General features: G+C 42.7%; 1 protein-coding gene across 1 annotated transcript in view; it reads left to right on the forward strand.

Annotated features, from left to right (window-relative positions):
- Positions 1 to 1681: 1681 nt before the first annotated feature.
- The window catches only part of LOC142216413 (sodium channel protein type 2 subunit alpha), a 161456-nt gene continuing 136025 nt past the window's right edge, over positions 1682 to 27112 (forward strand). Inside the window, exon 1 of the mRNA XM_075284217.1 lies at positions 1682 to 2110. The gene's annotated coding sequence lies outside the window, so the exon portion shown is untranslated. The remainder of the gene's footprint in view (positions 2111 to 27112) is intronic.

Here is a 27112-nt window from a genome sequence, read left to right on the forward strand (position 1 = left end):
TATTTAGAGCCAAAGATACAAGTTCTGTTCTCTTTTAGAGACTCCATTGCAGTGTACGCCAAAATTTCTGGAGGAAAAAGTCCTGCATGGAGGATTTTTTCATCTGCCAGTCTTAATTATAAAATAACGGAAACCCAACATATCCCATTATAGTCAATGGGATCTGTCGAGCTCCATGTATAACTGCTGTTTTAGCAATCCGCCTCTCATTTTTTTCTCCTATTATATCTGTAGAAAAATCCGCAGCCCAAATTAGCAAGCAGGACTTTTCAATACGCATGTTTCTTGCGGAAACCACACGGACCCCATTATAGTGTATGGGGCCTGCGTGTATTCCCAGGTAACCACTTTTTAATGTGTATAGGTTTCCGTTCGGGGGGTCCCCAAGAGAACTCCCCAAACGGAAACCCAAACACTGATGTGAACCAGGCCTTAGCCGTAGGCTCCGTTCCCACGGAGTAACGCGCCTCTCATTTAGACACGTATACACATGTCAGAGCGAGGCGCTTCAAAGCAAATCCCATTGACTTCATTATCTTACGCGCACTACACATTGAAAGCAATGGGTTATAAAGCCTCCCATTGATTTCAATGTGTAGCGCGTGTAAGCCGACACTCATTGAAGTCAATGGGATCTGTTTACGTGTCTAAATGAGCGGCGCGTTACTCAGTGGGAACGGGGCCTTAAGATGATGTTCAGCAGTGGAGGCATTATGATGCTACACCTGAGCTAATTACAATGTTCTGCAGCAGCTGAGGTCTGTATTGCAATGTTCTGCAGCAGCTGAGGTCTGTACTGCAATGTTCTGCAGCAGCTGAGGTCTGTATTGCAATGTTCTGCAGCAGCTGAGGTGTATTGTGATATTCTACCCCAGATGAGACCCTTATTATAGTGTTCTGCAGCAGCAGCAAGTATATGCAGCTTTATAACACACACAACAATGTGTCAGTCGTGATGAAGAAGATAAGTCTTGAGGCATTTTACCTGAAACAGAAGTATAACTGCAAGGGGTGCAGAGGTAGCAGTCACTATTGGGCCCTGAACCTCGAGAGGGCCCCAACGGTTCCACTTTTACATAAAATCTACCACTATTGTAAATAGCACAATGTAGGTAACAGTCCCATCACAGAATTTACATATGAACACAGGAACTTCATGTTAATAACAATACATTTTATTTATATAGCGCCAACATATTCTGCAGCACTGTACAATTTGTAGGGTTCAAGTACAAAGAGAAGGAAGAATTACAAAGAAATAGTCACTTCACACAATGGGACTGAGGGCTCTGCTCGCAAGAGCTTACAATCTATGTTACTCCTCTGATCTCAAAGGAGAGGTGAGAAGGACCAAATGTTACACCACTTATTATACTTACCACTTATACTTAGTTCTATATGTATAAGTATAGTATGTATATCAATGTAAGATATATATATAACCTTCTCTTCTGTGTGCATGTATGAATATATATATATATATACATATATATGTGTGTGTGTGTACATGTATATCTAATCACCCTTGTGTTCTGTGTGTGGCCAGATCTCGCTGTCTCTACAGCTGCCAGCCAATCCTTGCAGTTCCCCAGAATACATGCATAGCTGGCAGCAGGGGGCGCTCTGACACGAGGTCTTGGTGATTGGCTTTGATGCTCTCCACATCTGCTTCTTGCACACACACACACACACACCCGTGCTTATAGACAATATCAGGGAGGCTTCCTTTCTTCTCTCCTCTTGCCCTCCCTTGCCCAGCTATTGTTTCCATTCCTTGTCCTCCCTGCAGCCCCTGGGAAGGTGTCTCCTGTCTCCTGTCTCTGAGCTGTTTGTGTTGCACCTGCTCTGTGCACAGCATCTTCCTCCTCTTCCTCCTCCCTTTTGCACATCCAGGATCCAAAGAGGAGACACGCCTGGGAACAGGGGGGACACAGAAGCATCTCAGCCCTATAGGAGGGAGAAGACCCTCATAGAAGAGGAGAGACAATCCAACCCTGGAATTAAATGGCATCTGTGTCCTGATGGGAGAGGAATAGAGGTGATCCCTGATCCTGTGGGAGGTTGGTCACGACAAAAGCAAAGGAGGAGATAGCATTGTTCCTTTGCCTTGGTGAGTATTGCATGGATCCCTGGCATTATGGTACCTGTTCCATCATTCACAGCTTCTCCTTATCTTAGCAAATCCTTGTCTGCCATTCATCCTTTGCAGAAAATGTGTATTGCAAATGTGCAGAAATATATCAAATTGCAGAGAGTTCCTTAGATAGATACTGTTTATAGAAATGTATCAGTTATCTATAAATATGGATATATGTATCTATTTGTATCTGTATATACATACTCATGCACGTACACTCCTGTATACCCATCTGGAGCGTGACGGGGGATGGGTATCAGGGAAGAGGAGAAGAAGGGGATAGGGATTTAGCAATGTTGTCGCCTTAATGAATTAACCCCGAGCTTGCTGTTGCAAATACCATTCAGGCCTCTCCATTATATAGTAAGATCTGCTGTATTTGCCATTGAAATTGCATTTATTGCATGCTATGGTCACTCCTCCCTCCCCCCCGGTATGTGCCGTGCTTAGAATGGGGGACAGAGACCATTTCTAGAAAACGACTCATCTAGAAAACCCTGCAGAGTGATTGATTTTCTCGTAGGTTTTTAAGCACCTTCATCCGTCAGCCTGATGGACAACAATAAGAGAAATTGTTTTGAAGGTCATCTATGGTGATGCTTGGAGGGTGTAAGACCTGGATGCCTTAGGGGTCACTGATCTATAATAACCATTGGTCTGGATACGGCTCCAGGCAGTGATTTGGGTGCAGCGATTGGTATGGCGGGGTTATAGGTAGATCTATATAGCATGGTTTTGTCATAACATCTAAATAATGCATAGGAAGCAGGAATAGGTTTCTATGGATGTCAATAGTCTCCGGCTAATGGAGCAGCATCTAAATTTAGGCCTCATTTTCGGTGGATCGTCACGAAATGACGTAGTTAATCCAATGGAAGGTAGAACAAAATGCAAAATACCCCCGAAGACCGGTTTTCTGTATCGGATCCTTAGGCCTTGTTTATAAAATGGTGTCAGGGACTGATTTATTAGGGAGTTACCTCTGCACCGTCTCCTATTGCCTTCTCCTTCATGTAGAGGAAACTACTGGGACACAGTCTGACCCCCGAATCACATTGTGTGGAAACGGTGTTACTTAAAAAAGATTCAATGACATCATAGAAGCATGTCAGAAAATCCCTAGGACAAGTGTCACATGAATCTGTGGAGCGGAGATGAAATGTAACCCTTCCCAGGCCACCATGGCCAATAACACACTCCATTATACGGCCAGCATTTTTAGGGTTAGATGTTATGGGATGGAGCTGGGTTATATGTTTAGGATTGTTTTATGTTTTGTAAATTTTTGGTTTTATTTTTATTTTTTTGCATTTTGGATGCCCATACAATTGATATAGACACAAGCCTATCGGTTTAGTGCTTACTATAAAGGCCTAGATAAACAGGACGGGCCTGCAGGTTTAACCATACACATCATACATACAAATCCATTGATGTGAATGTCAACATTAGCTCAAGGTAAGGACTGTACACATCCTTTAAACAAATGTCTTTGTCTTGTGTTATTAACTCCATCAGCCCATGTGATTCGTCTTATTTACATATATTTTTTTTTATTTTTGTGCCGATTTTTTTTCATTTAGCAATTTAATCATAATTAATAGGTTTACCCACCTTACTAATATTGATGGCCTAACCATAGTATAAGTCCATCTATTTCAGATCTGCGGGGGGTCTACAGTTAGGACCCTGCAGATCAGTTCTTCTAGGACAGCTCAGTTCCTGTTACTCATTGTATGGAGAGTGGGCAACATGGGTCCTGGCATGTGAACATTACCGGGAGCTGAGACGGGGATGATGGCTGGCAGACCCCTGCAGATGGAAAACTGATGGGTCACCCTAAGGACAGGCCATCAATATTAGAAAGGTTGATAGCCCCTTTAAAGAGTTGTCCAGGGATTTTTTTTTTTATGCCTGGACAATGATAAAGAAAAATCATACTCACCTGTCCCCGATGCTCCGGTGTCCTCCCAATGTGTTCCAGTCCTTCTGCTCCGGCGGCTTCTCACGCGTCTCTTGCTGAGTTCCGTTGAAGTTGGCCAATCAGTGACCTCAGCACACTACCTGTCCCTTCACTGAGGCCGCCGATTGGCCTCAGTGGTCACATGAGGCTGGGATTTCCACCACACATCAGCACGGGACAGAGAAGACTGGACCACGTTGGGAGGCACCGGCACATCGGGGACAGGTGCGTATGAATTTTTGAATTTTTTTTGACTGCCTCCGACTGATTTAAAACTTAAAAGGGTTGTCCATTTTCCCCTGGACAATCCCCTTTAAGTAGAACCTCTCACCCTACCTCCATTGGAGTAAATTGTTTCTCTTCTCATTAAAAATGATTCTACACTATCTTTTCATATAACACTGCATTGTGCTGTCCCTCCATTATTCTTCCTAGAAATACACAAAGAAATAGACATTAGGATGTTACCATCTACCTGTCAAAGAGGTGTGTCCCCACAGTCAGTGTGTGTAGGGAGGTGGACACACCATCTTGTGGTAACACCCAGTTGTCAATTTAGGAATAAAACAAAGCTCTAAGAAGAGATTCCCCTGACTTATATTGTAAGGAATAGAAGAATTTACTAAAACAGACATGTAATAGTAGTGTAACGCTAGGTTCAAACTTGTGTTTGGGGCTCCATCATTCAGGTCCCAATGGGGAACTTAAAGATGGAGACCCTGTCCAATTGAAAATCAGTTATCTACGGACCCGTCACCCCATTTATACTGAAACCGGCGGAGTCCGCTTTACACGACTTTTCTTTCTGATAATTTTAAAGGGATTCTATCATTAAAAGTCAATTTTTTGTCCCTAACACGTAGGAATAGCCTTAAGAAAGGCTATTCTTCTTCTACCTTTAGATGTCTTCTCCGCACCACCGTTCGGTATATAATCCGTTTTTTGTCGTTATGCAAATGAGTTATCTCGCAGCACAGGGGGCAGGCCCGAGCGCTCAAACAGCACTGGGGGCGTCCCCAATGCTGCGAGAGAACTCTCCAGCGCCAATTCCATCTTCACAAGTCTTCTTCCGGCGGTGGCTTCAAACTTCTACGCCTTGGGCCTACAATACTGTGTAAGTGGCCATTTTCTTGTGGCCAGCAGGCATGCACAGTCTGCTTTGCCCTAGACCCGATGCCTAGAAGTTTGAAGCCAACCCCCGGAAGAAGACACGAAGAAGGCCCATTCCTGAAGAAGATGGAGGCAGCGCTCGAGAGTTCTCTCGCAGTATTGGGGACGCCCCCAGTGCTGTTTGAAAGAGCTCATTTATATACCAACAAGAACCGGGATTTCAAGCAAACGGTGGCGCAGAGAAGACAACGAAAGGTAGGAGACGAATAGCCTTTTTTAAGGTTATTCCGAAGTGTTAATTAGAAAAAAACGTGTTTGAAAGATAGGATCCCTTTAAGCAGAATCTGCGATGGATTCTCCTACAGAGATGTGATTCCTGGATAAGCTTGAAAATGATTAATATATCATCTGACGTGCTGGGGGTCTGTCCGTTGGGGCAACCACTTATCATGAGAACAGGAGTCCACGAGTCCATTGTATTAATGGGTCAGCATGAGCGGCGCGTTACTTCGTGGGAACAGGGCCTTAAGATGATATTCAAAAGTGGAGGCATTATGATGCTACACCTCAGCTAATTACGATGTTCTGCAGCAGCTGAGGTCTGTATTGCAATGTTGTGCAGCAGCTGAGGTCTGTATTGCAATGTTCTGCAGCAGCTGAGGTCTGTATTGCAATGTTCTGCAGCAGCTGAGGTGTATTGTGATATTCTACCCCGGATGAGACCCTTATTATAGTGTTCTCCTTATAGTTCAAGTCAGGCTCCAATCACATTTGCGCCGGAGTCTCCATTGGCAACTCCATCACTGTGTCTGCTGCAAACTGGCAGAGGACTTTTCCTACACCGGTCTCAGTTAAAAAACATTGGACACCCGATGGACCCCATTATTGTCAGTGAGGTCTGTCAGACTCTTTGTGTTACCACTGTTATAGCATTATGCCTTTCTGTTGTTCGGGTCCCCGGGAAGCAATGTTAGCCTGAACCTAGTGTAATATGCTATCCTTTCTACGCATATCTATTTGAGGCCACTTGGAGCTGTGTTGTGAATTTCAGCCTGTCAAGGATTTTTCCTAGCAAGTCACAATAGTGTATTGAACAGATTTCATGAGAAAAAAGACCCTCCATTCACAAAGGGAACTCAGGGACCCCGTTCTTGTGATCAGTGGAGATCTCAGTAGTCCAACCACCTACAAGATAAATGCTGTTCCTACTCCAATATTTTTAACGCTAGGTTCACACTAGCCTTCGGGTTACCATACTTCGGGTCCCCAAAATGGCAACCCAATCCGATTAAAAAGCAGTTACCTGCAGAAACTGGCAGACCCCATAGACTATAATGCAGTCCGCTGGGTTTCCGTCCATTTTCAAGGGGAATGGGGAACGCAACCCTCAAATGAAGACTAGTGTGATTCTAGCCTAAGAAAGAAAACATAAAGGTAACGTGAACAGAGCTTAATTCAATTACTGGATTTAGAAAACATTTGACCTTTACAATAGAAAAAAAGGAACAGAAGTCAAAGAATTGGTTATTTATGTACAGAATATGAAACCGCTGCATCGGATAAAAATGTGGATAGCATATTATAGCATAGGATAATATATGTTTTAGCAATCTGGACAGTAAATTGTAGATACTTGGGCCATGCACATGCCAAATTATTTCTGTGCATCTTTCTATGTGAAGCACCTGTCTCCTGTTTTAGAGTGTGTATAGGACAATCATGGTTTAAGACCAGAGCCACAGACAGAGGACAGGATTGTCACCCCGGTGGATTTTCCAGCATTAGAACATGAAGTTACTTGGCGCTGATGGTTTTAGCTGTAGCATGTGGATGAGATTTGTTTAGATCGCATTGGGATATCTGCTAACAGGATCTTAGCAGCTAAACTACTGTGGTTGGTGCCCTTGTGGCCCTGACCTAGTTCTATATTCTATAAGGTCTATAAGGTATACCTGTTTTCCCTGTGTACTGAGGGCAGGTACAGAGCTATATCTGGAGTCTGGGATAGTTTGGTAGAACAAGAGAAAAAGCGGACTACAAAAACTAAAGGTCAATATTTTCTACTACTATGGAGTATATGTTAAAAGGGTTTTCCAGGCAAAAAAAAATCCATTTGTTTTTGTTTTTTTTAAAAGGTCTGTTAGTGCTCTTATTGGGTTAATAAGTGCACCCAAATACCTTTAGCAGTGTTTTGAGTGATTTTTGAGATTCTCCGGGAGCTCCTGGTATCCTCTGCATTTGTTTAGGCGGGTAGATTCCTGCTCTCTAATCCTACAACAACCATGATGCATTGCTTTTCACTCAGATTCCCCTCTCACTCACTCCTCCTCCCTCTCTCACACTCCCTCCCTGTTTCCCTAGCTAGCCCGCGGACATCCCATCGGCATCCCATCGCGGCATCCTGATTAGGCCTGAATGTATGGGCCTAAACAGGAGCATGTCTGGAGCCGTGGACACCATTGCTGAATCAGCCGCGGAATCTGGGGCAAGATAGGGCATCTTGCTTCTTTTTTCCGCTACTAGTTAGAAAAAAAAATCGAGCAGATCCCATTGAAGTCAATGAGATGTTGCCTCAGATTCCGGACCAAAAAATGGCTATCCGCAACTGGATGCCGATGCAGTGCATACAGTGCACCGGCATCCAGTCGCAGAAATTCCGCTCCGGATTAGGCCCAAAGGCTCCAGAGGGAGTGATGTGCCACGGTCTCCCAAAATCCGCCATGTGAATTTAGCTTAAAACAGCCCACCCCATAATACTTACCTGATGTTCTGGGCATGGGAAATCACTTCCTTCTGTCCTCCTCTTCACTTCTGCTGGTGCCTGTGCAATAGAGTCAGAGTGTTGGCATGTTAGAACTCCGGCTGTCTTGCACAGGCGCAGGTAAAAGTGAAGGAAGTGACGTTTCGTGCCCAGAACATCAGGGCACGAATACAGGTGAGTATGATGAGTTGGAGAGGGTAGTATCGGTGATCTTTTGTTATTGGAAACAGAACGTCACCAGAAAATCAGAAAAAGTACTTGGGGTGATCACCTGACTGCCCTGGCAATTTGGGCAAATATTCATTTTTGATAAAGTAAGTAAGTTAGAAATTAGATCTTTGCATGAATTAATAGCTGCTGTTCCACTGAATTTTTCCTCTAGCCCTCGCCATTCCAGAGCAGTCAATGCTGTTAATTTTGGCAGAGCTCAGAATCACACCCCTTGTCTGCTCCTGCCTGACACCACCCTCCTGACAGTACAGAGACTAAATAGCATAGCATAGACTAATCACTATAGTGATTACACTTGTCTAACAGATAGGTCGATACAGTAATGTGCAAAAATTTTAGCCAGGTATGGGGAATATGCTGCAACGTAAGTATACATGTGTGCACGTGCCATCATACATATCTATTCATTTCAATGTCTCCATTCAGATGTATGTTTTTTTGCGGACCGTTGGTCTCAGATCCCTTTTTTTTTACTGATGCTGATCTATCACTATTGCATCACACCAATGAAACTCTGTGCGTCCATGAAAAAAAAAATGATGATATCCATGTGTCTTCCGCTTTTCACATAACTAGAGACTATATATAATATATAGGAAATTTTTAAAAAATAGATCAACCACGGACAGCGCGCCATTCGCAGATTAGCAAGTTGATCTGTCTCTGAATATCAAGATTACATGTTTGCAAAGTGCAAGAATAAGGTTTTCAGAAATAGAAGGGTTAATAATTTATTTACCTTCTTTTTGGTACAGACAGTTTTTGGCAGAACTGGGCAGGGAGGTTGTTCCCGCCGCCATCTTGGAGAACTAAGCCCAGATCTTCTGTGGATGTAGGCTTGCTCCAATCCGTCTGTCTCTTCATGTCATCCCAGACAGACTGGATGAGGATGAGATCAGGGCTATAACTGTGGGGGTCGTATCTAAGAAATCTCTAAGAAAAGTCCCTTTAGAATGGTTATTACTTGGAGAATACAAGTATTTAGTAGACCGGACATGTCAGGATCTTCTACAATTGGAGAGATTACTCTAGGAAAGCCACACCAGCACTGATACATTGTGTAAAATGGCGCGATTAACATGTTATTACGTGACGGCACGTTGCGGTTTACAGGCTACTTTTTACAAATTATCTACAATCCACTGGAATGAATTATTTAGTGACTGGTTCCTTCATGTCGGAATAGACTGACAAAGTTGGCTATTTCTCATATCCCATATTGATTGGGCGGATGTATAATGGAGGTCTGTGGTTTGCAGCCTTTTTTTTCTCATTTCTCGTAGTTTTGCCTGGAGGCGTCTGATCATCATTCATGCCATCAGCTTTAACGTGGCTGTAATTGTGCCTGTGTCAGGGGATGTTCCCAAAATGCACTGGACGTGTTGGTCAGTTCTGCTTCACTGCCCTGTGTAATGTTTAATGACTGTATGGCTGTCATAGGGCAGTAGGCAAAGCCTGGCACGTGCCACACTTACTACGGCAACATTATATGACATCTTCTTAATATGATACATTGTTTTTATGACACATAAACCTGCATTAGTAAGGCTGGGTTCTCACTAGCGTCGGTGTCTGACAGCTAGTGTCCGATGCTAATGTCTGCGCAAGATTTATTTATTTATTTATTTATTTTTATGTAGATTGTGAGCCCACTTAGAGCTAACAATGTACTTTTTTCCCTATCAGTATGGTTTTTTCTGGAATATGGGATGGAAATCCATGCAAACACGGGGAGAACATACAAACTCCTTGCAGATGGTTTTTTGCCCTTAGTAGAATTTGAACACCAGGACCCCAGCACTGCAAGGCTGCAGTGCCAACCACTGAGCCACCGTGTGGACCCTCGTGCAAGATTTTAGCATCGGACAGTAGCTCCGTCCGTTACAATTTGCATTATTTTAAATGGGACATCATACAGTATCCTTTAGTGTCTGTGGGTGTCCTTAAGTGTCTGTTTACAAAGATGTCCGATTTTTCAAGCGGGCAGCTAAATCCTACATGTATCGGACACTAGCTGTCGGACACTAGCAGAATTAGGGCTACTTCACACGGGGCACGGGGCCGCGTATTTTGGTCCTGATTGTGATGCGGGAAGCGTTATCAGAATTGGACCAAAATGCACCTGCCGCAACTGTCGTGGCTTCCGACAGTCGCGGCTTCCCTCTCTGGAGTAGGCTCAAATGAATGGGCCTAGTCCGGAGGGTGCTGTTGCGAGGCGACGCCGGGGCTGAAGAAAGGGCAGCTCGTTCTTTTTACCGTGAGCCGGAACATACCGCTCACAGAAAAATGGAAGGTAGCGGTCTACATAGACCTCTGTTGTGAGGGGGCGGATTATGAATTGGATTCGGCGTCAGAATCTGCCCCTCTTGGCTTGTGTGAATGAGCCCTTATGGTTATATATGGAAAGGGTCTCATCACAGAGATGGGATCCATAGAGAGGACGGAATAATAAACCCTACTAATTCTTTGTGTCCTCCAAAAAAATGTACCCTTGACAATTCCATTTTTTTTTTTTACATTAAAGTCTGGTAGAATGGATGGAAATCACTTTGTGCATAGCCATTATATGCGTACTAAAAAGAGGATATGAGCAGGGATTCTAACTTTTGGAATTTCTGGCCATAGATATACAGTTGGTTTCCAAAATGTTACTTAGGGGTCTGACCCGAACTTAAGGGCTGGATCCCTGTTTTCAACAGATCGGCACAAATACCATATATTCAGGGATTTGTTTGCATTGCCCAAAAATGGAGGCAGCATTGGCTAATACATTATTTTGTGTTGTTGGTTACTTTTCTGTGGCTGGCTTTGATTTGGCTTTTGCTTTTTTGGGCGTAAGGGTTAGTATGGGCTTCCATTTGCAATATAATAAAGTGTGTTGACCCTTGGTGACCATCAATGGGGTTGTGAGCTTGATAAAGCATATTGACTTGTGCTAAAAGGATGGCCATCATTCATCGGTGGTGCGGTAACTTTATCTAGGATTGGACTACAATCCAGCATTTTTTGGGGGTCCATGCGCAATAAGGATCTATGACAATTCATGTTAGGTTAGCCATTTGCAAGCTCGTCGTGCTAAACCGGTTAGCAATTGCGAAATTCAAGGCAGCATTGATACGATCCTAATAAAATCTTGTCCTGACAGTTCGAGGAGGAGAATTGGCAATTACAGGTGCTAATGGGACAGTAATGGAGACAAGACAGAGTAAAATGATGGGGGTGGAGAATTCAGAACCCTAACCAAGGATATACTGTATCTACTATAGATTCAACTCATGTATCTGCTATGGGGCCATTTGGTCTTGTCCCTATATACGAGGTGATAAGAACCAGTAGAGGATGTGGTGTGAACAGTGGTCTCACTCCTAGCAAACAATATGGAAAACGTACTCATACAAATGGTTTGGACTCATCACTCTGGGCATTGGGATAACTGAAATGCACCAAACAAAAGATTTTTTCATTTCCGTTTTTTTCCCGTTTTTTATGAAAGTGCTTTAACTTATCTAAGGATATGTTCACATAGAATTTTTTTTTTTTTTTGGAGACGAAAAAAAAAGCAACATGACCTATCTCCAGGCGGATTCCGGCTTGAAAAACCCATAGAAATAAATGGGAGGTGGAAAAATGCAATGCGTTCTTTTGACGCAGATTTTGCAAAAAATCTCTACCGTTTTTTAAATGGAACTTTTCAGGACCATACAGTGTGCTGGGGCAAAAGCCCATGACGAAAAACATAACGCATAACATAACATAACAAAAAACGCATCATGTAAAAAAAAGTCAAAAAAAGTTTTCTAATTTCTGAAGCAGATTTTTTCAGCCTGCAAAAAGTTCCGTACATTTATGATAGACTTAAAGGGGTTGTGCTGTTCACGACACATATCCCCTATCCAGCATTGGGGAGAGCGGTGGAACAAAAGTCTACATAAAGTCTCCTTGTGAATGGAGCTCCAGGGTGCTTGTGTGACCAGCTCTCCATTCACTTCTATGTAGCTGAAGGGGCTGTAATCTCTATATTACAATGCGCAGCCTTTTTGGACAGTTTTTCTTTAAGGAGTTTATGGGCTAAAAATATTGATCATGCTGTTATATGTGGTATACCCAAAGAAGTCAGTGCTGGATCTTCTGTTATAAGTCGTGTACCCCAGGGGTCAGTGCTGGGTCCTCTGTTATATGTGGTGTACCCCAGGGGTCAGTGCTGGGTCCTCTGTTATAAATGGTGTACCCCAGGGGTCAGTGCTGGGTCCTCTGTTATATGTGGTGTACCCCAGGGGTCAGTGCTGGGTCCTCTGTTATATGTGGTGTACCCCAGGGGTCAGTGCTGGGTCCTCTGTTATATGTGGTGTACCCCAGGGGTCAGTGCTGGGTCCTTTGTTATAAGTGGTGTACTCCAGGGGTCAGTGCTGGGTCCTCTGTAATAAGTGGTGTACCCCAGGGGTCAGTGCTGGGTCCTCTGTTATAAGTGGTGTACTCCAGGGGTCAGTGCTGGGTCCTCTGTAATAAGTGGTGTACCCCAGGGGTCAGTGCTGGGTCCTTTGTTATAAGTGGTGTACCCCAGGGGTCAGTGCTGGGTCCTTTGTTATAAGTGGTGTACCCCAGGGGTCAGCGCTGGGTCCTCTGTTATATGTGGTGTACCCCAGGGGTCAGTGCTGGGTCCTCTGTTATAAGTGGTGTACCCCAGGGGTCAGTGCTGGGTCCTTTGTTATAAGTGGTGTACCCCAGGGGTCAGCGCTGGGTCCTCTGTTATATGTGGTGTACCCCAGGGGTCAGTGCTGGATCTTCTGTTATAAGTCGTGTACCCCAGTGGTCAGTGCTGAGTCCTCTGTTATAAGTGGTGTACCCCAGGGGTCAGTGCTGGGTCCTCTATTATATATGGTGTACCCCAGGGGTCAGTGCTGGGTCCTTTGTTATAAGTGGTGTACCCCAGGGGTCAGTGCTGGGTCCTCTGTTATAAATGGTGTACCCCAGGGGTCAGTGCTGGGTCCTCTGTTATATGTGGTGTACCCCAGGGGTCAGTGCTGGGTCCTTTGTTATAAGTGGTGTACTCCAGGGGTCAGTGCTGGGTCCTCTGTAATAAGTGGTGTACCCCAGGGGTCAGTGCTGGGTCCTCTGTTATAAGTGGTGTACTCCAGGGGTCAGTGCTGGGTCCTCTGTAATAAGTGGTGTACCCCAGGGGTCAGTGCTGGGTCCTTTGTTATAAGTGGTGTACCCCAGGGGTCAGTGCTGGGTCCTTTGTTATAAGTGGTGTACCCCAGGGGTCAGCGCTGGGTCCTCTGTTATATGTGGTGTACCCCAGGGGTCAGTGCTGGGTCCTCTGTTATAAGTGGTGTACCCCAGGGGTCAGTGCTGGGTCCTTTGTTATAAGTGGTGTACCCCAGGGGTCAGCGCTGGGTCCTCTGTTATATGTGGTGTACCCCAGGGGTCAGTGCTGGGTCCTCTGTTATAAGTGGTGTACCCCAGGGGTCAGTGCTGAGTCCTCTGTTATAAGTGGTGTACCCCAGGGGTCAGCGCTGGGTCCTCTGTTATATGTGGTGTACCCCAGGGGTCAGTGCTGGGTCCTCTGTTATAAGTGGTGTACCCCAGGGGTCAGTGCTGGGTCCTTTGTTATAAGTGGTGTACCCCAGGGGTCAGTGCTGAGTCCTCTGTTATATATGGTTTACCCCAGGGGTCAGTGCTGGGTCCTCTGTTATATATGGTTTACCCCAGGGGTCAGTGCTGGGTCCTCTGTTATATATGGTGTACCCCAGGGGTCAGTGCTGGGTCTTCTGTTCTATGTGGTTTACCGTATCCTCTGTTGTGTAACTTATTTATTAATAATATAGAAGATGGGAGTAGTAGTACTGTCTCTATTTTTACAGATGACTTCTGTTCTATGTGGTTTACCGTATCCTCTGTTGTGTAACTTATTTATTAATAATATAGAAGATGGGAGTAGTAGTACTGTCTCTATTTTTACAGATGACACCAGGCTATGTAGTACAACACAGTCTATAGAGGATGGAAGTAGTAGTACTGTATATACAGAATTTGTGAAATAGCCTACCCCAGAAGCTGATTCTATACTGTAAGAATTGTAAATCTGTGGAATAGCCTACCCCAGGAGCTGTTTTTATAGTGAAAAGACTATGAATTTGTGGAATAGCCTGCCACAAGAGCTGGTTCTATACTATAAGGACTGCAAATTTACGGCATAACCTAACCCAAAAGCTGGTTCTATACTGTAAGGATTGTAAATCTGTAGAATAGCCTGCCACAAAAGCCTGTTTTATACTGTAAGGAATGTAAATCTATGTAAATTAGAGGGCTAATCTCTGGCCCCACACTGTAGGACACATCTGTGGTGTAGACGCTACGTATTGTTAGTAATAGATCACTGGGATCAGTACTATTAGGGCAGGTTTTCCATAAGAAACATGAATTGTTAGACATAATGTTAAGAGCAAATTAAGTAACCATCTCTACGAGAAATAACCCAAATTACACTGTCATGAGTCCTGGATTGTGGACCCCCAGTGCTACCAAACTGCTACATCTAAAGGGATCTATCCTAGCAGACTCCTCATTGGTCATTATTGGTTCTCCTTGAGGTGTCCCAGATTTGGTAGCGGCAGAAGAGACAGACATAACTATAGTACGGAGCACCGCAGAAACAGGATAAACATACAAAATGCGAACATAGACTAAAACCCAGATGGGCAGTTGTACAGGCTAAGGTCAGCCAAGGATTATGACAGGACAAACACAAGTAGTAGGAATATTGCAGAAATCCCAGAAGTATCACAAACATAAGCCCAAAGGCCACAGGAACAGACCAGGACTCTAAATAAATGAGGAAGAGCCAAAACAGACTCAAGCAAACAGAACAGCACAAGGAACTGAACAACACAAATATGCAGAGACACAGACGATAAGCAAGAGGAAGTTAAACAAGTGAACACTAATTCTTAAAGTGGCAGGAACAAACATAGAAATAACAAGCAGCTAGGAAAGGGTGAACACCAGTAAAGGCAGAAAGCTGGAGTTATAGACATGTCATAGTGGTAGGTTACATGATTCACTATATACGGGCTCTAGGATTAGAAAAGAGCTGGTAAAGCTAAGGGGAGAACTTGCAGATCAGTGGGGGCTGAATGAAGAAGTGGTCAGGGTGTGTGTGCACTGTGTGCAACTCTCCATTCATTGCAATAAGATCACCGGAGACTACCAAAGTACAGGGGCTTGCAATCCTCTCTCTCTCCTTAACATGAACTACAGTTCTGGAAAACATGGCAGGAGAGTAGCTACGCTGATCTTGGCTAACTCCCCTGTATTACACCATCTGTGTCCCTTTAATTACTAGGTATATGGGGACTTGTTATCTGATCACTGTATATTGGTATTAATTGAGATGTAATTGAATTATAAATGTGTTCTTTGACCAAAGTATGGCACCATTATTTAATCACCATATTGTTTCCTGTTATAAGTGCTCAAATCTCTGCTGTCTTTGGGTCTTTGTAGTGACGTCACAGACATAGATATTCCACACATGATATGGTGTGGATGCTGCCATGGGACATTCTACTGTGTGGAGGGGCCACTATAGGACATTATACTGTGTACAGGGGCCACTATGGGACATTATACTGTGTACAGGGGCCACTATGGGACATTATACTGTATGGTGGGGCCACTATGGGACATTATACTGTGTGGAGGGGCCACTATAGGACATTATACTGTGTGGAGGGGCCACTATAGGATATTATATTGTGTGGAGGGGCCACTATAGGACATTATACTGTGTGGAGGGGCCATTATAGGACATTATACTGTGTGGAGGGGCCATTATAGGACATTATACTGTGTGGAGGGGCCACTATAGGATATTATACTGTGTGGAGGGGCCACTATAGGACATTATACTGTGTGGAGGGACACTATAGGACATTATTCTGTGTGGAGGGGCCACTATAGGACATTATACTGTGTGGAGGAGCCATTATGGGATATTATACTGGAAGCCACTTTGGGACATTACAGTGTGTGTAAATAGGACGTTATACTGTCTGGGGGACAGGAAAGGGGGCACTATGCTGTGTGATGTGGGAGGGCCCTAGTCCAAAGTTTGCTATGGGGATCAGTCTTTGCTTATACTGTATAATCATTGGACACCTGTGGGTTCACTTTCCAGCATTATATATACACACGGCCACCCTGTGAACTTTTTGTAGACTTTATTGGAGAAAAGAGTATCTTATGTCTATTGTAAAGAACACTCAATTAAGACAGTAATTTACATATACTGAATGGTCAAGTATATGGTTCCGAACCTGAGTTGTTGTTGGGGTTAGGAACTCTCCAGTTTGTGGGACCATTTTTCTTACATTTGCACATAGTTGATTTTTTTGTGTGACCTGATTTTCTAGCATGTATTGCTGTACAAACAGAAGGTCTCTCTCTGTTAGCTGCAGATACTATTAAGAACTACCATTGTATTCTCAGTTTCATCAAAAACCTACTCCCTGTTCTTCTTCCACAATTCTTCCTTGCCCTTCAGTTTTTCCTTTAAATGTAGGACTACATACGTTTCACTTCTGTGTCTTCAGCATAGTGTCTTTATGGACATACAAGAGGAGACGAAAAGGACAATGTCTGTTGTGTGTAAACACTCACCGACGCCAGCAGAATTTGGCGGCATATTAAAACAAACAATATTTTCATGTATAGCTTCCTGTACAAAGAAAACCAAATATTGTGTTCCCTTCCTAGAGGTCAATTCCACAAACAGACCATCAGGGACTCTGTGCACCTCTGTACAGTGTGATGCAGATGGCTTTGCTGTGTGTATGTGGCCTAAAGGGATACTATGGGTAAGCTCCACTTTCTCTTCTTAGGTCGGGGACATCATGGCTATATGGCTACAAATCACGGCTATATGGCTACAAATCTATACCATTTAAGTGAATAGGGCTGAGTTGCAGTACCAAGCACAGCCACTATACAATGCACGTGGCTTGGTAAGGAATGAAGTGGCCACAGCAGTCAATATCATAGTCCCAAATAATCTCTTTATAGCGGAATATAAGTATGCATGGCACCTCGGCATTGTGGGTAGATTGGCTGCCACGGCCACATGTTCGTAATAGCATATATAGCATATCAAGCACCAAAACTAAGAACATGGAGTGCTCAGGAATGGCGGGAGTGAGAGAAAATCAGTGGAGCAGTGACTATTAACTGATGTAAAGAGCTGGAGATGATGGAGGTGGTGAAAGGTCCTCTATAAATAACATATAAAAACATATAACAGATTGTTTCATTTGTGCGTTGATGGTTTTTTATCTACATTTATATTGTTGCCGTTGTTTCAAGTCATTGCACTCTGTGTAACAGATCTCCCATGGATAGGCAATGTGACTCATCATATCCCTGTCCAAATGAGATATTCAGTCTTTACAATGGAGTGGTTTGAGTCAAGTGACGCATTTCACATCAATATGACAAGCTCTGAGTGATGATATAGCAAGATTAACCCAAAAGTGCAGAAGTTCATGAGTTGCTAACAGTCTGATGTTTATAGCACCAACATATACTGCAGCACTTAAACCTACTGATGGGGCCCCATAGCAAAAGTTGTAATGGGGCCCTACTTTACTATTACCAGCTTAAGCATAGCAGAAATTGAAAACTTTATGATTATTTAGGTCTCCTTTGCACACCGATTTTTCATTATGAGTGATGTCACAGTACAGGGATAATACACACAGTGATGTCACAGTACAGGATAATACACACAGTGATGTCACAGTACAGGATAATACATACAGTGATGTCACAGTACAGGATAATACACACAGTGATGTCACAGTACAGAGATAATACACACAGTGATGTCACAGTACAGGATAATACACACAGTGATGTCACAGTACAGGATAATACACACAGTGATGTCACAGTACAGGATAATACACACAGTGATGTCACAGTACAGAGATAATACACACAGTGATGTCACAGTACAGGATAATACACACAGTGATGTCACAGTACAGGATAATACACACAGTGATGTCACAGTACAGAGATAATACACACAGTGATGTCACAGTACAGGGATAATACACACAGTGATGTCACAGTACAGGATAATACACAGTGATGTCACAGTACAGAGATAATACACACAGTGATGTCACAGTACAGTGGTAATGCACACAGTGATGTCACAGTACAGGGATAATACACAGTGATGTCACAGTACAGGGATAATGCACAGAGTGATGTCACAGTACGGGGATAATACACACAGTGATGTCACAGTACAGGGATAATACACACAGTGATGTCACAGTACAGAGATAATACACACAGTGATGTCACAGTACAGGGATAATACACACAGTGATGTCACAGTACAGAGATAATACACACAGTGATGTCACAGTACAGGATAATAAACACAGTGATGTCACAGTACAGGGATAATACACACAGTGATGTCACAGTACAGGGATAATATACACAGTGATGTCACAGTACAGGGATAATACACACGGTGATGTCACAGTACAGGGATAATACACACAGTGATGTCACAGTACAGGGATAATATACACAGTCATGTCACAGTACAGGGATAATATACACAGTGATGTCACAGTACAGGGATAATACACACAGTGAAGTCACAGTACAGAGATAATACACACAATGATGTCACAGTACAGGGATAATACACACAGTGATGTCACAGTACAGAGATAATACACACAGTGATGTCACAGTACAGGATAATACACACAGTGATGTCACAGTACAGGGATAATACACACAGTGATGTCACAGTACAGAGATAATACACACAGTGATGTCACAGTACAGAGATAATACACAGTGATGTCACAGTACAGGATAATACACACAGTGATGTCACAGTACAGGGATAATGCACACAGTGATGTCACAGTACAGGGATAATACATACAGTGATGTCACAGTACAGGATAATACACACAGTGATGTCACAGTACAGGGATAATACACACAGTGATGTCACAGTACAGGGATAATACACACAGTGATGTCACAGTACAGGGATAATACACACAGTGATGTCACAGTACAGGATAATACATACAGTGATGTCACAGTACAGGATAATACATACAGTGATGTCACAGTACAGGATAATACACACAGTGATGTCACAGTACAGGATAATACACACAGTGATGTCACAGTACAGGGATAATACACACAGTGATGTCACAGTACAGAGATAATACACACAGTGATGTCACAGTACAGGGGTAATGCACACAGTGATGTCACAGTACAGGGATAATACACACAGTGATGTTACAGTACAGGGATAATACACACAGTGATGTCACAGTACAGGGATAATGCACACAGTGATGTCACAGTACAGGGATAATACATACAGTGATGTCACAGTACAGGATAATACACACAGTGATGTCACAGTACAGGGATAATACACACAGTGATGTCACAGTACAGGGATAATACATACAGTGATGTCACAGTACAGGATAATACACACAGTGATGTCACAGTACAGGGATAATACACACAGTGATGTCACAGTACAGGATAATACACACAGTGATGTCACAGTACAGGGATAATACACACAGTGATGTCACAGTACAGAGATAATACACACAGTGATGTCACAGTACAGGGGTAATCTACACAGTGATGTCACAGTACAGGGATAATACACACAGTGATGTCACAGTACAGGGATAATACACACAGTGATGTCACAGTACAGAGATAATACACAGTGATGTCACAGTACAGAGATAATACACACAGTGATGTCACAGTACAGTGGTAATGCACACAGTGATGTCACAGTACAGGGATAATACACAGTGATGTCACAGTACAGGGATAATGCACAGAGTGATGTCACAGTACGGGGATAATACACACAGTGATGTCACAGTACAGGGATAATACACACAGTGATGTCACAGTACAGAGATAATACACACAGTGATGTCACAGTACAAGGATAATACACACAGTGATGTCACAGTACAGGGATAATACACACAGTGATGTCACAGTACAGGGGTAATGCACACAGTGATGTCACAGTACAGGGATAATACACACAGTGATGTCACAGTACAGGGATAATACACACAGTGATGTCACAGTACAGAGATAATACACACAGTGATGTCACAGTACAGGGATAATACACACAGTGATGTCACAGTACAGGGATAATACACAGTGATGTCACAGTACAAGGATAATACACACAGTGATGTCACAGTACAGAGATAATACACAGTAATGTCACAGTACAGGATAATACACACAGTGATGTCACAGTACAGAGATAATACACACAGTAATGTCACAGTACAGGATAATACACACAGTGATGTCACAGTACAGGATAATACACACAGTGATGTCACAGTACAGGATAATACACACAGTGATGTCACAGTACAGGGATAATACACACAGTGATGTCACAGTACAGGGATAATACACACAGTGATGTCACAGTACAGGGATAATACACACAGTGATGTCACAGTACAGGGGTAATACACACAGTGATGTCACAGTACAGGGATAATACACACAGTGATGTCACAGTACAGGGATAATACACACAGTGATGTCACAGTACAGGGATAATACACACAGTGATGTCACAGTACAGGATAATACACACAGTGATGTCACAGTACAGGGATAATACACACAGTGATGTCACAGTACAGGGATAATACACATAGTGATGTCACAGTACAGGATAATACACACAGTGATGTCACAGTACAAGGATAATACACACAGTGATGTCACAGTACAGAGATAATACACACAGTGATGTCACAGTACAGGGATAATACACACAGTGATGTCACAGTACAGAGATAATACACACAGTGATGTCACAGTACAGGATAATAAACACAGTGATGTCACAGTACAGGGATAATACACACAGTGATGTCACAGTACAGGGATAATATACACAGTGATGTCACAGTACAGGGATAATACACACGGTGATGTCACAGTACAGGGATAATACACACAGTGATGTCACAGTACAGGGATAATATACACAGTCATGTCACAGTACAGGGATAATATACACAGTGATGTCACAGTACAGGGATAATACACACAGTGAAGTCACAGTACAGAGATAATACACACAATGATGTCACAGTACAGGGATAATACACACAGTGATGTCACAGTACAGAGATAATACACACAGTGATGTCACAGTACAGGATAATACACACAGTGATGTCACAGTACAGGGATAATACACACAGTGATGTCACAGTACAGAGATAATACACACAGTGATGTCACAGTACAGAGATAATACACAGTGATGTCACAGTACAGGATAATACACACAGTGATGTCACAGTACAGGGATAATGCACACAGTGATGTCACAGTACAGGGATAATACATACAGTGATGTCACAGTACAGGATAATACACACAGTGATGTCACAGTACAGGGATAATACACACAGTGATGTCACAGTACAGGGATAATACACACAGTGATGTCACAGTACAGGGATAATACACACAGTGATGTCACAGTACAGGATAATACATACAGTGATGTCACAGTACAGGATAATACATACAGTGATGTCACAGTACAGGATAATACACACAGTGATGTCACAGTACAGGATAATACACACAGTGATGTCACAGTACAGGGATAATACACACAGTGATGTCACAGTACAGAGATAATACACACAGTGATGTCACAGTACAGGGGTAATGCACACAGTGATGTCACAGTACAGGGATAATACACACAGTGATGTTACAGTACAGGGATAATACACACAGTGATGTCACAGTACAGGGATAATGCACACAGTGATGTCACAGTACAGGGATAATACATACAGTGATGTCACAGTACAGGATAATACACACAGTGATGTCACAGTACAGGGATAATACACACAGTGATGTCACAGTACAGGGATAATACATACAGTGATGTCACAGTACAGGATAATACACACAGTGATGTCACAGTACAGGGATAATACACACAGTGATGTCACAGTACAGGATAATACACACAGTGATGTCACAGTACAGGGATAATACACACAGTGATGTCACAGTACAGAGATAATACACACAGTGATGTCACAGTACAGGGGTAATCTACACAGTGATGTCACAGTACAGGGATAATACACACAGTGATGTCACAGTACAGGGATAATACACACAGTGATGTCACAGTACAGAGATAATACACAGTGATGTCACAGTACAGAGATAATACACACAGTGATGTCACAGTACAGTGGTAATGCACACAGTGATGTCACAGTACAGGGATAATACACAGTGATGTCACAGTACAGGGATAATGCACAGAGTGATGTCACAGTACGGGGATAATACACACAGTGATGTCACAGTACAGGGATAATACACACAGTGATGTCACAGTACAGAGATAATACACACAGTGATGTCACAGTACAAGGATAATACACACAGTGATGTCACAGTACAGGGATAATACACACAGTGATGTCACAGTACAGGGATAATACACACAGTGATGTCACAGTACAGAGATAATACACACAGTGATGTCACAGTACAGGGATAATACACACAGTGATGTCACAGTACAGGGATAATACACAGTGATGTCACAGTACAAGGATAATACACACAGTGATGTCACAGTACAGAGATAATACACAGTAATGTCACAGTACAGGATAATACACACAGTGATGTCACAGTACAGAGATAATACACACAGTAATGTCACAGTACAGGATAATACACACAGTGATGTCACAGTACAGGATAATACACACAGTGATGTCACAGTACAGGATAATACACACAGTGATGTCACAGTACAGGGATAATACACACAGTGATGTCACAGTACAGGGATAATACACACAGTGATGTCACAGTACAGGGATAATACACACAGTGATGTCACAGTACAGGGGTAATACACACAGTGATGTCACAGTACAGGGATAATACACACAGTGATGTCACAGTACAGGGATAATACACACAGTGATGTCACAGTACAGGGATAATACACACAGTGATGTCACAGTACAGGATAATACACACAGTGATGTCACAGTACAGGGATAATACACACAGTGATGTCACAGTACAGGGATAATACACATAGTGATGTCACAGTACAGGATAATACACACAGTGATGTCACAGTACAAGGATAATACACACAGTGATGTCACAGTACAGAGATAATACACACAGTGATGTCACAGTACAGGGGTAATGCACACAGTGATGTCACAGTACAGGGATAATACACACAGTGATGTCACAGTACAGAGATAATACACAGTGATGTCACAGTACAGGGATAATACACACAGTGAAGTCACAGTACAGAGATAATACACACAATGATTTCACAGTACAGGGATAATACACACAGTGATGTCACAGTACAGAGATAATACACACAGTGATGTCACAGTACAGGATAATACACACAGTGATGTCACAGTACAGAGATAATACACACAGTGATGTCACAGTACAGAGATAATACACAGTGATGTCACAGTACAGGATAATACACACAGTGATGTCACAGTACAGGGATAATGCACACAGTGATGTCACAGTACAGGGATAATACATACAGTGATGTCACAGTACAGGATAATACACACAGTGATGTCACAGTACAGGGATAATACACACAGTGATGTCACAGTACAGGGATAATACACACAGTGATGTCACAGTACAGGGACAATACACACAGTGATGTCACAGTACAGGATAATACATACAGTGATGTCACAGTACAGGATAATACATACAGTGATGTCACAGTACAGGATAATACACACAGTGATGTCACAGTACAGGATAATACACACAGTGATGTCACAGTACAGGGATAATACACACAGTGATGTCACAGTACAGAGATAATACACACAGTGATGTCACAGTACAGGATAATACACACAGTGATGTCACAGTACAGGGGTAATGCACACAGTGATGTCACAGTACAGGGATAATACACACAGTGATGTTACAGTACAGGGATAATACACACAGTGATGTCACAGTACAGGGATAATGCACACAGTGATGTCACAGTACAGGGATAATACATACAGTGATGTCACAGTACAGGATAATACACACAGTGATGTCACAGTACAGGGATAATACACACAGTGATGTCACAGTACAGGGATAATACATACAGTGATGTCACAGTACAGGATAATACACACAGTGATGTCACAGTACAGGGATAATACACACAGTGATGTCACAGTACAGGATAATACACACAGTGATGTCACAGTACAGGGATAATACACACAGTGATGTCACAGTACAGAGATAATACACACAGTGATGTCACAGTACAGGGGTAATGCACACAGTGATGTCACAGTACAGGGATAATACACACAGTGATGTCACAGTACAGGGATAATACACACAGTGATGTCACAGTACAGAGATAATACACAGTGATGTCACAGTACAGAGATAATACACACAGTGATGTCACAGTACAGTGGTAATGCACACAGTGATGTCACAGTACAGGGATAATACACAGTGATGTCTCAGTACAGGGATAATGCACAGAGTGATGTCACAGTACGGGGATAATACACACAGTGATGTCACAGTACAGGGATAATACACACAGTGATGTCACAGTACAGAGATAATACACACAGTGATGTCACAGTACAAGGATAATACACACAGTGATGTCACAGTACAGGGATAATACACAGTGATGTCACAGTACAGGGATAATGCACAGAGTGATGTCACAGTACAGGGATAATACACACAGTGATGTCACAGTACAGGGATAATACACACAGTGATGTCACAGTACAGAGATAATACACACAGTGATGTCACAGTACAGGGATAATACACACAGTGATGTCACAGTACAGGGATAATACACAGTGATGTCACAGTACAAGGATAATACACACAGTGATGTCACAGTACAGAGATAATACACAGTAATGTCACAGTACAGGATAATACACACAGTGATGTCACAGTACAGAGATAATACACACAGTAATGTCACAGTACAGGGATAATACACACAGTGATGTCACAGTACAGGGGTAATACACACAGTGATGTCACAGTACAGGGATAATACACACAGTGATGTCACAGTACAGGGATAATACACACAGTGATGTCACAGTACAGGGATAATACACACAGTGATGTCACAGTACAGGATAATACACACAGTGATGTCACAGTACAGGGATAATACACACAGTGATGTCACAGTACAGGGATAATACACACAGTGATGTCACAGTACAGGATAATACACACAGTGATGTCACAGTACAAGGATAATACACACAGTGATGTCACAGTACAGAGATAATACACACAGTGATGTCACAGTACAGGGGTAATGCACACAGTGATGTCACAGTACAGGGATAATACACACAGTGATATCACAGTACAGAGATAATACACACAGTGATGTCACAGTACAGAGATAATACACACAGTGATGTCACAGTACAGGGGTAATGCACACAGTGATGTCACAGTGCAGGGATAATACATAGTGATGTCACAGTACAGATATAATACACACAGCGATGTCACAGTACAGGGATAATACACACAGTGATGTCACAGTACAGGGATAATACACACAGTGATGTCACAGTACAGAGATAATACACACAGTGATGTCACAGTACAGAGATAATACACACAGTGATGTCACAGTACAGAGATAATACACACAGTGATGTCACAGTACAGGGATAATACACACAGTGATGTCACAGTACAGGGATAATGCACACAGTAATGTCACAGTACAGGGATAATACACACAGTGATGTCACAGTACAGAGATAATACACACAGCGATGTCACAGTACAGAGATAATACACACAGTGATGTCACAGTACAGGGATAATACACACAGTGATGTCACAGTACAGGGATAATACACACAGTGATGTCACAGTACTGGGTAATGTCTATAATTCGTGTATAGTTAATCCTTAGACAAGTCGTAATGCCCAGACTGTGGCTGATACCATTGTCAGTATACAGTAGATGTCCAGTATAGATTCAGGGTCATCTTGGCTTTTACAGTCACGGACCTTTGATTTTTTTTATTTTGTTTTGCATAGACTATGTCTAATATAAAGCAGTATACACTAAATGCTACAACTTATTCCTTTATATGCAAATACAGTAAATGAGCGGAATCCCAACCACGTAGTCAATATTGATACATATTAGAGACACTGACAAAGTGAAATATATGAAATCAGCAGATTTACATTAAACACAAATGTGTGCGCTGCTATTTAACCCTTTACGTTCCATTGCAGACAGCAGTACCATGAACATTAAGCATTCCAGTAAGCATCCACACTGAGCACTCCAGAAGGGCACTTGTATATATTTTGTCACAATTGCAAGGTTATAGGCTATCGTGTATATTATTATTATTCCTGTTATATGTTTACAGATCACTTTGATATCTGTTATTTATCGTATCGGATTATTTACAAGCTCCATTTAGACCTTGATATATGAATGACCTTAATGCAAACCGAGCTATATAGCAAGCTGAGCCATACAGTATCAGATTCCTATTATTTCCACCTCAGTCTTAAAAGGCTGGCTTCTGTGGATTTGCCTGACATATACGTGTTGCTATAGCAATGTGTGGTGTTCTCGCTTGTTTGTCAGCTCCCTCGCCACAGCGTCATTGTGTGTGCGGAGACTGCTAATACTCTTATGGCAATTCCTGACTGTACCATATAC

The sequence above is a fragment of the Leptodactylus fuscus genome, chromosome 8, assembly GCF_031893055.1.
Source record: "Leptodactylus fuscus isolate aLepFus1 chromosome 8, aLepFus1.hap2, whole genome shotgun sequence".
Classification (NCBI taxonomy): domain Eukaryota; kingdom Metazoa; phylum Chordata; class Amphibia; order Anura; family Leptodactylidae; genus Leptodactylus; species Leptodactylus fuscus.